Source organism: Gobio gobio (assembly GCF_949357685.1).
Source record: "Gobio gobio genome assembly, chromosome: 14".
Taxonomy (NCBI): domain Eukaryota; kingdom Metazoa; phylum Chordata; class Actinopteri; order Cypriniformes; family Gobionidae; genus Gobio; species Gobio gobio.
Genome location: NC_137107.1, coordinates 45745348 through 45758491, shown reverse-complemented (window position 1 = coordinate 45758491; position 13144 = coordinate 45745348). Strand labels below are relative to the sequence as shown.

Below are 13144 nucleotides of genomic sequence, written 5' to 3'. Positions count from 1 at the left end.
TGTGTATATATATATATATATGTATGTATGTATGTATGTATGTATGTGTGTATTTATTTGTATAACTGAATTGATATAGTGATGAACAGAAGTCTTAAACTAAAGATTCATTTGTTACAAAAAATTATTTTTTTAAAGTGAATCTTTGAATTTTAATTAATTTTTTCAATGAATCGTTTGAAAAAATCCCAAATTTGCTGAAATTAATTTGTCAGGACTACATTCTAGGAGAGTTTTTCACAAACTGTGATTTATTCATTCTGTTGTATTAAACTGTAACAAGCAGTTTGTTAGTAGTTCTAATGAGGTTTGAGGTTATTACATCTAAATATAGAAGCTCATATCAAAACCACCTTTTCAAAAACAAGTTTTACAGGTAGTTGTGTTCCTCTACTAACCCACTGAACCGCCTGAAGTTGTGTGTGTGTGTGTGTGTGTGTGTGTGTGTGTGTGTGTGTGTGTGTGTGTGTGTGTGTGTGTGTGTGTGTGTGTGTGTGTGTGTGTGTGTGTGTGTGTGTGTGTGTGTGTGTGTGTGTGTGTGTGTGTGTGTGTGTGTGTGTGTGTGTGTGTGTGTGTGTGTGTGTGTGTGTGTGTGTGTGTGTGTGTGTGTGTGTGTGTGTGTGTGTGTGTGTGTGTGTGTGTGTGTGTGTGTGTGTGTGTGTGTGTGTGTGTGTGTGTGTGTGTGTGTGTGTGTGTGTGTGTGTGTGTGTGTGTGTGTGTGAATCCTCAGGCCGGATGAACAGGAGTCTGTGAGAAGGCATCAGTCAAACGAAGCACTGAATCAAATTGAGACTGACATCAGGAAGACATTAGCATGCTGCATAATCCGTAATTCGGACATTGTGTTCCTCCCCTGCCCGGGGGCCTGTGTTTGTGTGCGCTGGCATTACGTCCGCATGACTTGCTGTAATTGTCTGAGGCTGGTTTGTTCACCCCTCGACTCAGTCCCGGTTAACAGACGCTTGGGTGCTTTCTCTCTGACCTACATTAAATTGTATTGCTGATTGTTTCCTTGGCAAAGGTTAATGATCCCAGTGCTATTAACCAGAGCCTGAACCAATCACGAACACAGTAGCGACTTGTTTATTTTCAGTTTGTGTTGGTTTGATTTTGAAGCTTAAATGCGTGCGTGTGGTGGTTTCTCTGGTTGCTAAATGTGCATGGAAGTGTAAACTCACATACAGGAGGAAATAAATAACAATTCAAGTTATTCCCAATCTCTTAAGCTTAAATGACTCATTTATAGTGTGTTTTACAGTCAGAAATGGTCCGAACATGGCACAGCAAACTTCCTTCCCTGGATAAGTTTATCTTGTTTTCTTGTTTAAATCAATGCGAGTCATTGGTCTACTCTGCTCTGATTGGTCAGACGGCCCAGTCTGTTGTGATTGGTCTACTCTGCTCTGATTGGTCAGGTGGCCCAGTCTGTTGTGATTGGTCTACTCTGCTCTGATTGGTCAGATGGCCCAGTCTGTTGAGATTGGTCTACTCTGCTCTGATTGGTCAGATGGCCCAGTCTGTTGTGATTGGTCTACTCTGCTCTGATTGGTCAGATGGCCCAGTCTGTTGTGATTGGTCTACTCTGCTCTGATTGGTCAGATGGCCCAGTCTGTTGAGATTGGTCTACTCTGCTCTGATTGGTCAGATGGCCCAGTCTGTTGTGATTGGTCTACTCTGCTCTGATTGGTCAGATGGCCCAGTCTGTTGAGATTGGTCTACTCTGCTCTGATTGGTCAGACGGCCCAGTCTGTTGTGATTGGTCTACTCTGCTCTGATTGGTCAGACGGCCCAGTCTGTTGTGATTGGTCTACTCTGCTCTGATTGGTCAGGTGGCCCAGTCTGTTGTGATTGGTCTACTTTGCTCTGATTGGTCAGACGGCCCAGTCTGTTGTGATTGGTCTACTCTGCTCTGATTGGTCAGGTGGCCCAGTCTGTTGTGATTGGTCTACTCTGCTCTGATTGGTCAGACGGCCCAGTCTGTTGTGATTGGGCAAAACATAAAGAGCTGCTCTGGTAAAGATGCACTGATGCATATTTATTTTGATATGACCTATATTATAGATATGTGCAATTTTGTTTTTTGTTGTGCTTTTTCAATTTGGTTTCAGTTGGCAAACAGTAGATAAAAGTGGTTAACTGTTTACTTTAATGCTTCAAAAATCTGGTTTATAATTGAAAATAAGCCCTCATGTGCTTCCAATGTCTGACCAATGCCACCAATAATCAACTTGATACTGGTTTAAAAATAAATCCATGGTAATATCTGATGTATTGAGCGTCCTGAGGAGTAAGTCTGTGTGTATATGTTCTTCTGCTCTTTGAATCAGTAGCTGTGCATCGTTCTCGAATGTGATGTCTGTTTTAATAAGTGTTTTCTCCTCTGCTCATCTTCCATTTGTGTGTGATGTTTAACATTCATCCATCCATCCGGTCAGACTCCATGATAACCCTCTCCTCATCTCTGTGTCTCTCTATAGCCGGCGGATTTTATAATTCTCTCTGAAGGACGGATCTTCTGGTCTAGTCGAGCGTCGTGGAAGAGTACAGGTCAGAAACTCCCTCCTCTCTCTCCTCATCTGTGTGTTTTGGGGCTTTCGTTCTGCGCTGCGATGACATCACTGCATGAAACCCCTCCCCCTGCGTCCGGGCGGACCCTGACCCTCCTGTTGCTGCATGTTTTTTTTTTTTGTTGCTCATTTCGGTTGAATTGGAAATCCTTCTTGTCCATCCCAAATGATTTTTTTTTCTCCCGCTTGGTTGTGTTCGTCCGCTTTTCCTGCAGTTTATCCTTCTTTTCTTCCTCCTGGCTTCATGGTTCTTTGCCTTTTATTTCATGTTTTATTCTTGAGTTTGTTTTGGTTTTTTGTGAGGATTCAATTCACTCTCTCTCCTCATATATCTTGCGTGTGCTTGATCACTATAATAATGTCATTTTCTTTGACTAATTAAGCAGAGATGGAAACTCGAGTCTGCGACTTGGACTCAAGTAACACTTAAAGGGATAGCTCACCCAAAAATGAAAATTCTGTCATCATTTACTCACCCTCAAGTTGTTCCAAACCTGAATGAGTTTCTTTGTTCTGCTGAACACAAAAGAAGATATTTAGAAAAATGTTTGTAACCAAGCAGATAGAGCAACCATTTACTACCAGAGTATTTTTTTCCCTACTATGGTAGTCAATGGTTGCTCTATCTGCTTGGTTACAAAAATTATTCTAAATATCTTCTTTTGTGTTTGTGTACAGGTTTGGAACAACTTGAGGGGGAGTAAATGATGACAGAATTTTCATTTTTGGGTGAGCTATCCCTTTAAGTCACTAGTAATTGTGACTTGGACACGTGAACAACTGCCTCGAGACTTGACTTGGACTTAAAGACAGAGACTTTTGGTCATTTTAGCCCCATTTCCACCGAAATTACCTGGAACAATTTGTACCAGGAACTTTTTTTACAGGAACTTTTTTCCCCCCAGATCTGCTACTGTCTGCATTTTCACTGTGGTCTAAAGTACCGTGAAGATTAGGCAAATTAGTCCAGAGATGTAGGACTGCGTGCGACTGTTCCTCCCAGTCAGCGATGGACAATAATGCGACACTGTCTGCAACAATAACAAGTGGAGGAGATGCAGGCAGTGCTGCTTTTGCTTATGTATTGGTTTATTAAAGAGGTCATAAACAAAACTGCGGAAAAGAGACGAGCACTGATACTAAAGCGTATTCTGAAAGCTCGTAAAAGCTAGATTTAAAATAAGACAACGTATGTTGTTATCAGCTATTACGGACATTGATCGTGAGATGGCTGAGACGAACGCGCGTCATCGGACAGAAAGAGCAAGACTGATATTTGCTGAACACAGAACGAACCTCGCAAGACTTTTCAAAATGCCGGTTGAAATAAAATGCTGCGTGTGCTCAACCGATCAGCATGTTCAGCGCACAAGTGCCACCCCCGAAAGTTCCTGAACTTTGTAGAAGTACTACCTCGGGAGCAGGGCCGTTTGGAGGGGAAAATATTTACACGGAACTTCATTTAGACCCTGGTTCCTGCGGTCGAAACACACAGAGTCCCACCCCAAAGTTCCTGCGGTGGAAACGCGGCTTATGCTAGCTATTCCAGATTACTTTCTCTCTTTACTCCTTCACATGACAACATGAAACAGGAAATTTTACTATTCATTCCCTATTCATATGTGCTGCAGCAGCAAATATCAAATATACACATTATTATATATGCATGTGAGTCACGCGTCTGAAGGCAAAGTGCTGTTATAAGCATGAGTAACAATATAGCCAGGCAGTACCTTGTGATAATCTGTGTCATTTAATTTAAAAAGCAACCGATTACTCCAAAGGGGAGCTGTGGTGTGGCACAGCTGTCAAGAGCTTTGCTGACCATTTTCCTGAAGTACACGTTTCCTTTTCACCCCCCCCCCCGCCAAGTATTTGCTACCATATGCATGCATATAATACTTGGATGCATATGGTAGTAAATATATTGTTATATACATGGCATGCATATGGTACTACATATATGGTATACTTATCCAGTCCAATTGCAAGTTAAAGGAACACTCCGCCGTTTTTAGAAATAGGGCTTATTCAACTTCATTCCAACATTTAGATATGTGGGCAAATGCATTTTTGTCTCAGTGCATGCATTGTTTTAGTTTTGCAGGGTCGCCGCTAGCTTAGCATAATGAATGGAATCCTATGTTGCCAGCTAGCATGTCCCGAGTAAAAGTGATCAAAAAAAAAAAAACTTCTGGCCTGCGTATTTACAACGAGTACAAATAGCAATGCAGATTAAGACTAGGCGATTTCCTAGGCAGATATTGACTTGGGACTATATTAGGGTGAAGCACAGGCGAAGCACTGCTACTTGGGCGCAGAGATATCACCCCACACATGAAATCAAAGTTTGGGGATTTCATGTGTTGCGTGATATCTCTAATATATAATATATTATCCAAATATTATATGCATGCATATGGTGGCAAAATACTTACCAAATTATCTTGCATCTGGACGGGACGGACGCTTCCATACGCATTTTTTGCCCGGCCCGACTCATTTCTACAGCCGAATGTGTTCTATATCGCCTTATCACAAACAACACACCAACGGGAATGTTGTTGTTTGTGTTGTTTACGTAATGCTCGTGTCTATACACAGGGGGTTTGTTAACCGGCAGAGCTCACTGGAAACTACGGCAACTCGAATAGCTTAAAATACACAGCAAATTCAGGTTGATTGGGACACTGAGATCTCGAGATCTCGAGCATTTTTTGTATATATAGATTGTTTGCTAGACTGGGTAAACCCATGCCTGATCTGCCGCAGATATGATTTCGCCCTGCAGCTCAGTCTGGAAACATGTGCATTAATTTCTACTGCTTCTGTTACACTTTTGCGGGAACCAATCAGAGACCGACTTATCCACCTGGCACACTATTGGCGGGTTTAACACAATGACGGATAGAGAAGCGATGGGTCGTTGCCCGTTGATCACGCCTCTTGTGGTCTGATTGGTTGAAGGACTGTCCAATTGCGTACAGAGTCATTTAATTTATGCTCGTTTATCACGCCTCTTGTGCAGTAGAAAATACAGAGCAGACTCGCCAGACCAATGTTCAATCTTAAAATGAGCTTGGTCTGGTGATAGCCAGACAAATTGTTTGCTGCTTTAAGAGAAACGTATAAAAATATATGATTTTTTTAATGCATTTATATATTTTTTTTATATTTTAATTTTTTTTCAAAGAACATAAGAGGGTTATTGCACATGCAAAACTCACTGCCACAATGTTAATGTGACCTGAATGGTTGCTGGAGTTTTCTTTCTGGTCAAGCAGGTAAAAAATTGTGCGTCTGGTCACTTAGTAAAGCAGCCGCACGCCTCTGCTCAACAAGAAAACCAGGTTTGGGTTGTAGTACTCTCACCCAGTTCTTGTTCTGGATCTCAGTTGAGAGAGATTTGCAGCACATGCTTCAGTGTAACTCAATCCTGAGTTCAGATTTAAAATGAAAGGTGATTTGAGAGCCGTTGTGCTCTTCAGAAGGAACTATAATCCTCGTACAGTAGCTTATTGTTAATGGGAAGTGCGTATTTAAATTGAAATCTAGATGGGGGGTTCTTGGCCAGAATTTATTGCAATGTGGGTAGTCAGAAGTCTGTAATGAAATGTATCAGTGTCTGGCTGTCAAAATGAGCATTTACTCTCGTTTGCCAAGTCCCAGACAAACACTGGAGGTGCTGGAAGAGCCGGAGGATGCTGGGACTTTTCACAAAAGAGCCCAGAAGGGCTTTTTGTCCGTACTGAACCTTAAATCCGAGCGTGAAATCGGTGCCATGCTAAAGATGGTGCCGTGTTACAATACTAACCATGGAGTGTGACAGTGAGGAGCGTCATGGGGTTTAACTCTTGTTTTAAAAACTCGTCCGGGCAGAAAAAAGCACCTTAATTAACAGGAAACAGGCTGATGTATCGCACAATAAAACCGCTGTGTTTATGGAGCTGGTTCAGTGCGACCTGCCGCGACGGGTCTTTACTCAATGCCAACTGTCTGTGTTTTATTGACATTTTTTTAAATGTCTACAATGATGGTCGAGTTCATTTTAAGTCGTCCTAAGTTTAAAAAGGGTCGTTCTAGGCATTTGTTTTTCCATGTATAATGTTGTTAAAGTTAACAATTAAATAAAAAAATAGATAATATAATCTAATGTGATGTAATATAATGTAAAATAAAATAATATAATTTAAATAATGAAAATATGGATATATAAAACAATGAAATTAAAAATGAATATATTTTAGGGCTGTCAAAAGATTAATCGTGATAAATCGCATCCAAAATAAAAGTTTGTGTTTACATAATATATGTGTGTGTAATCTGTTAATTATTATTTATATATAAATACACACACATTCATGTATATATTTAAGAAATATTTGCATGTATATACTGTATATACATTTATATAATCTATAATATATATATAAATATAAATGTTTTATATATTAAAATAATATTTTTTTCTTAAATATATACATGCTTGTGTGTGTATTTATATATAAATAATAATTAACAGATTACACACACATATATTATGTAAACACAAACTTTTATTTTGGATGCGATTAATCGCGATTAATCTTTTGACAGCCCTAATATATTTATAAATGAACGTAATAAATCTTATAAACAGTATAAAATAATATAAATAATAATTATATATCCGTGTATGTATCATTATTTTATATTTATATTGTACACTTTATATAACAATACATATTATAATTATAAAATGTATAAATTAAATATAATATCAATAATATTAAAAGTATATTTTATAATATTCAATAAATCATCATAATTATATATATTCATTATTTTATATTATTTGTATTATACATTTTATATATTATTATTATTATAATAGATCAATTAAATATAATATAATATACATTATACAAATTATTTATATATATAATGATTTTGTAAAATAGTAAAACATTTCAAATGATTGCAGTTCAGTTTCTGTAAATAATCTGTGTGGCTTGGAGAGGGAGTTGTGAATGTGAGAGCATGTTTTTCATGATATGAGAGCTGTGCACAGATACTGAATCCAGAAATGTTGACAGAAACTGAATCTTTATGCTGGTTTCTGTTTTTGTCTGTCTGTTATATTACTGTTCAGCTGAAACTCTGCTCGTGTCGTTCAGAAAGACTGGCCGTAATATAACCCACCCCTAAACCTGATCGCCCACTGTGTGTGAGATTTATTTATATACGGGCACTATTCAGAGGGAAACTGAAGATTCCTGGCTATGTGTACACACACACACACACACACACACACACACAGTGTTAATGATCCCCAAGACGGGTGCTGAAGTCTACACACTTGACCACACACACACACACACACACACACACGCACGCATGATGACTGTCACTCACTGAAAACAATCCAGTCTTCCCAAGGTTAAATGGTTTCTCACACCACACACACACACACACACACACACACTTGCAGCACCTGCGTTAGGACATCACAGTCCAGACTTCTGCCTCTGATCTCTACCGCCTGTGAATATTTATAGCCTGTGGATATCTAAGATCAGTTCCTCCCTTTTTCTCACCGTGTTCTCTGTTTTACTTCTCCTGAAGACCTTTCACACTGTATTGTAGTAATTTCTAGAAGCTCCTGAACAAAGTCATGACGAGAAAGCAGAATGTGCACACTTCACACACTTCATTTCTGAATGTCACTGTATTAGAGAACAAACGACTCAAAGGTTCTCTTATCATGTCATAAAACCTTAGTTCTTTTATAAAATGTTTAGGACAATATGGGAGTTTTTATGGTATTATAGGAAGTTAATTGAACTTAAAGTTCCTTTGTGACATAATTGGATCTTAAAAGCTATTTTATGACATCATATATAGTGGGGAGAAGTATTTGATACACTGCCGATTTTGCAGGTTTGCCCACTTACAAAGCATGTAGAAGCCTGTAACTTTTATCATTGGTACTCTTCAACTGTGAGTGACGGAATCTAAAACAAAAATCCAGAAAATCACATTTGTATGATTTTTAAATAATTAATTTGCATTTTATTGCATGACATAAGTATTTGAGACATCAGAAAAGCAGAACTTAATATTTGGGACAGAAACCTTTGTTTGCAATTACAGAGATCATACGTTTCCTGTAGTTCTTGAGCAGGTTTGCACACACTGCAGCAGGGATTTTGGCCCACTCCTCCATCCAGACCTTCTCCAGATCCTTCAGGTTTCGGGGCTGTCGCTGGGCAATACGGACTTCAGCTCCCTCCAAAGATTCTCTATTGGGTTCAGGTCTGGAGACTGGCTAGGCCACTCCAGGAGCTTGAGATACTTCTTACAGAGCCACTCTTTATTTGCCCTGGCTGTGTGTTTTCGGGTCGTTGTCATGCTGGAAGACCCAGCCTCGACCCATCTCCATGCTCTTACTGAGGGAAGGAGGTTGTTGGCCAAGATCTCGCAATACATGGCGCCTTCCATCCTCCCCTCAATACAGTGCAGTCGTCCTGTCCCCTTTGCAGAAAAGCAACCCCAAAGAATGATGTTTCCACCTCCATGCTTCACGGTTGGGATGGTGTTCTTGGGGTTGTACTCGTCCTTCTTCTTCCTCCAAACACGGCGAGTGGAGCTTAGACCAAAAAGCTCTATTTTTGTCTCATCAGACCACATGACCTTCTCCCATTCCTCCTCTGGATCATCCAGATGGTCATTGGCAAACTTCAGACGGGCCTGGACATGCGCTGGCTTGAGCAGGGGGACCTTGCATGTGCTGCAGGATTTTAATCCATGACGGCATAGTGTGTTACTAATGGTTTTCTTTGAGACTGTGGTCCCAGCTCTCTTCAGGTCATTGACCAGGTCCTGCCGTGTAGTTCTGGGCTGATCCCTCACCTTCCTCATGATCATTGATGCCCCACGAGGTGAGATCTTGCATGGTGCCCCAGATCGAGGGAGATTGACTGTCATCTTGAACTTCTTTCATTTTCTAATGATTGCGCCAACAGTTGTTGCCTTCTCACCAAGCTGCTTGCCTATTGTCCTGTAGCCCATCCCAGCCTTGTGCAGGTCTACAATTTTATCCCTGTTGTCCTTACACAGCTCTCTGGTCTTGGCCATTGTGGAGAGGTTGGAGTCTGTTTGATTGAGTGTGTCGACAGGTGTCTTTTATACAGGTGACGAGTTCAAACAGGTGCAGTTAATACAGGTAATGAGTGGAGAGCAGGAGGGCTTCTTAAAGAAAAACTAACAGGTCTGTGGGAGCCGGAAATCTTACTGGTTGGTAGGTGATCAAATACTTATGTCATGCAATAAAATGCAAAGTAATTATTTAAAATGTGATTTTCTGGATTTTTTTTTTTCCGTCTCTCACAGTTGAAGAGTACCTATGATAAAAATGACAGACTTCTACATGCTTTGTAAGTGGGAAAACCTGACAAAACGGCAGTGTATCAAATATTTGTTCTCACCACTGTAAACTTGAAAGTTATCTTTATGGCATTATAGGAGCTTAAATGTTATTTTATGACATCATAGGAACTTAAATTTTAATATAAACTTGAAAGTTATCTTATGGCATAATTGGATCTTAAAGGTTCTTTTATGGCATCATAGGAACTTAAAACTTCTCTTATAGTAATATAGGAACTTTTAAAGGTTCTTTAGCATCTTAAGAAACTAAAGGTTATTGTTTGGCATCTTGACAACTCAAAATGATCTTTTAATAAGGTTCTCTTATGTCATAAAGCTGTAAAACCTTTATTTTTAAGAGTTTAGACATGCAGATGTTGAAAATTAAGTTTTTCATTTGACTCTTTTGATGGGCAGCAGAGGTAGTCATTATATGTTACAGTGCAGTGACGTGTGTGTGTGTGTGTGTATTCTCTTAAAATGCACCTCACTCTCTTTGCATGTCATTTCTGCTCCTTCCTGCAGCTCGTGCATTTTAAAGGTCTCCGTAGCTCTGCCTAAATATAAGTTTTTACAGGGACTGACCCTTCATCAGGCTTTCGTGTGGTCACGTCGGAGCTGCCCTGCTCTTTCTGCACAGATGTACGGCTGTAATTACATGTGAAGCAGCTATTTTCTGTCCTTTGCGTTGGGTTTCCATTACCTACAGTTTCTGTCCTGAAGTTATTTAAGTCATAACCGTAGCCGTGCTGCAGCGAGTTTTATTTAGAAGGATATTCTGAAGCTTTCTGCAGCTTTCTATATACATCCAGTGGCCCCGAAACGTATTTAGACACTTAAAATGTCTTAATTGTCATTGCAAAATATCAATGAGTTCTATTATTTGCATTTATGCTGTTTATGTTAACTGTTAGATTGGTTTCTTTGCATGTGGGCATTAATTGCACGCTGCTGCTGCTCCACGGGGCCGTGATGTCATGAGCGATTCATCATATTGGATGCCAAACCGAACACTTCACCACAGTATTTCTGGGTCCAGTGAAGTTCTGCCTGTGACCGTATCCTGCTGTGGTTACAGGACTGTTGATGTGCAGATTGGCAGCAGACATCAACACTCATTTACATGCAAAATGCAACCCATTTTACTTTAATAATGTGATGTATGTCTGAGCGAACCAGATCCGAACAAATTCTGATGTATAGAATTATAGTTGTCCTACTTCATTTCTTGCAGTTTTTTGTGTTTGGCTCAGAAATGCATCACCTTATACATCCCGTTTCATGCTTTCTTTAAAAACTTTTCTCATCTCAAGAGACGCATGAACTGATGTATTCCTTAAATGCAATGCAAGTTACTTTGGGTGAATGCATCTGCCACGTTTTGTTATTTAGTGATGAGTGGACAGGTTGAGGGTGAAAGACAAACTCACATACTCTCGGAAAGGAAAAACAAGAACCTAAAGAACAAACCACACACACACACACACACACACAGGTCCTTGAAGCATGAGAGTGTGCAGAGAAAGAGAGGGATTGTGAGAGCTGTCAGCGGGCGTAGTGGGAAAGCTGATTCTGGCAGAAAAGCGTTGTGGGTCGGCAGCGAGTGGCATCGATCACTGTGCCGTCTCTGTGAGTGCCAGGGCAGAGATAGAGCGAGGGGAGGGGGCTCAGTTGGCAGACGCTGAATGTTTGAGAGCGGCCACATGGTTGCCCAGTTGGCAAGACGCCACCGTTTATACCCAGCTTGCATTTCTGAGCCTGTGCGTGCAGCGGACACGAAACAGGTGCTCGACAAACTGCAGGCTTCAAGAGTATTAATACAGGAAAAGAGGGCTGTGTCTGCATATGAGATGTGTTTGTAATAGCATTGTGTGTGAGTGTGAGTGTGAGTGTGAGTGGTTTATGAGAACACAAATGTGTGTAATGACATGGGTTTTACAACGTAAACATGGTTTATACGGACACTTCCTGTGTCCCCGTAAACCAAATAACTTTAAAACATACTAAACAATGTTTTATTAAAAATGCAGAATGTTTCCTGTGATGGGTAGGTTTAGGTGTGTGTGTGTGTGTGATGGGTAGGTTTAGGGGTAGGGGGATAGAATGTACAGTTTGTACAGTATAAAAACCATTATTATATGTTATGTATTTATTAATAAAAGAGGTGTATGTATATGCACAGTAAATATAAAATAATGATTTATATATTTGCATATTTCACTTAGATATCATAATATAATTTATTTACATAACCTTATATATATATATATATATATATTATATACAGTGAGGAAAATAAGTATTTGAACACCCTGCTATTTTGCAAGTTCTCCCACTTAGAAATCATGGAGGGGTCTGAAATTGTCATCGTAGGTGCATGTCCACTGTGAGAGACATAATCAAAAAAAAAAATCCAGAAATCACAATGTATGATTTTTTAACTAATTATTTGTATGATACAGCTGCAAATAAGTATTTGAACACCTGAGAAAATCAATGTTAATATTTGGTACAGTAGCCTTTGTTTGCAATTACAGAGGTCAAACGTTTCCTGTAGTTTTTCAGCAGGTTTGCACTGCAGGAGGGATTTTGGCCCACTCCTCCACACAGATCTTCTCTAGATCAGTCAGGTTTCTGGCCTATCGCTGAGAAACACGGAGTTTGAGCTCCCTCCAAAGATTCTCTTTTGGGTTTAGGTCTGGAGACTGGCTAGGCCACGCCAGAACCTTGATATGCTTCTTACAGAGCCACTCCTTGGTTATCCTGGCTGTGTGCTTCGGGTCATTGTCATGTTGGAAGACCCAGCCTCGACCCATCTTCAATGCTCTAACTGAGGGAAGGAGGTTGTTCCCCAAAATCTCGCAATACATGGTCATCCTCTCCTTAATACAGTGCAGTCGCCCTGTCCCATGTGCAGAAAAACACCCCCAAAGCATGATGCTACCACCCCCATGCTTCACAGTAGGGATGGTGTTCTTGGGATGGTACTCATCATTCTTCTTCCTCCAAACACGTTTAGTGGATTTATGACCAAAAAGTTCTATTTTGGTCTCATCTGACCACATGACTTTCTCCCATGACTCCTGGATCATCCAAATGGTCATTGGCAAACTTAAGACGGGCCTGGACATGTGCTGGTTTAAGCAGGGGAACCTTCCGTGCCATGCATG

The 13144-nt window shown here is 40.1% G+C and overlaps 1 protein-coding gene across 5 annotated transcripts in view; it reads left to right on the top strand.

Annotated features, from left to right (window-relative positions):
- The window catches only part of sema4d (sema domain, immunoglobulin domain (Ig), transmembrane domain (TM) and short cytoplasmic domain, (semaphorin) 4D), a 93746-nt gene that overhangs the window by 37674 nt on the left and 42928 nt on the right, over nucleotides 1–13144 (top strand). For all 5 annotated transcript variants that reach the window (XM_079834879.1, XM_079834876.1, XM_079834880.1 and 2 more), the window contains exon 3: nucleotides 2478–2547. The gene's annotated coding sequence lies outside the window, so the exon portion shown is untranslated. The remainder of the gene's footprint in view (nucleotides 1–2477; nucleotides 2548–13144) is intronic.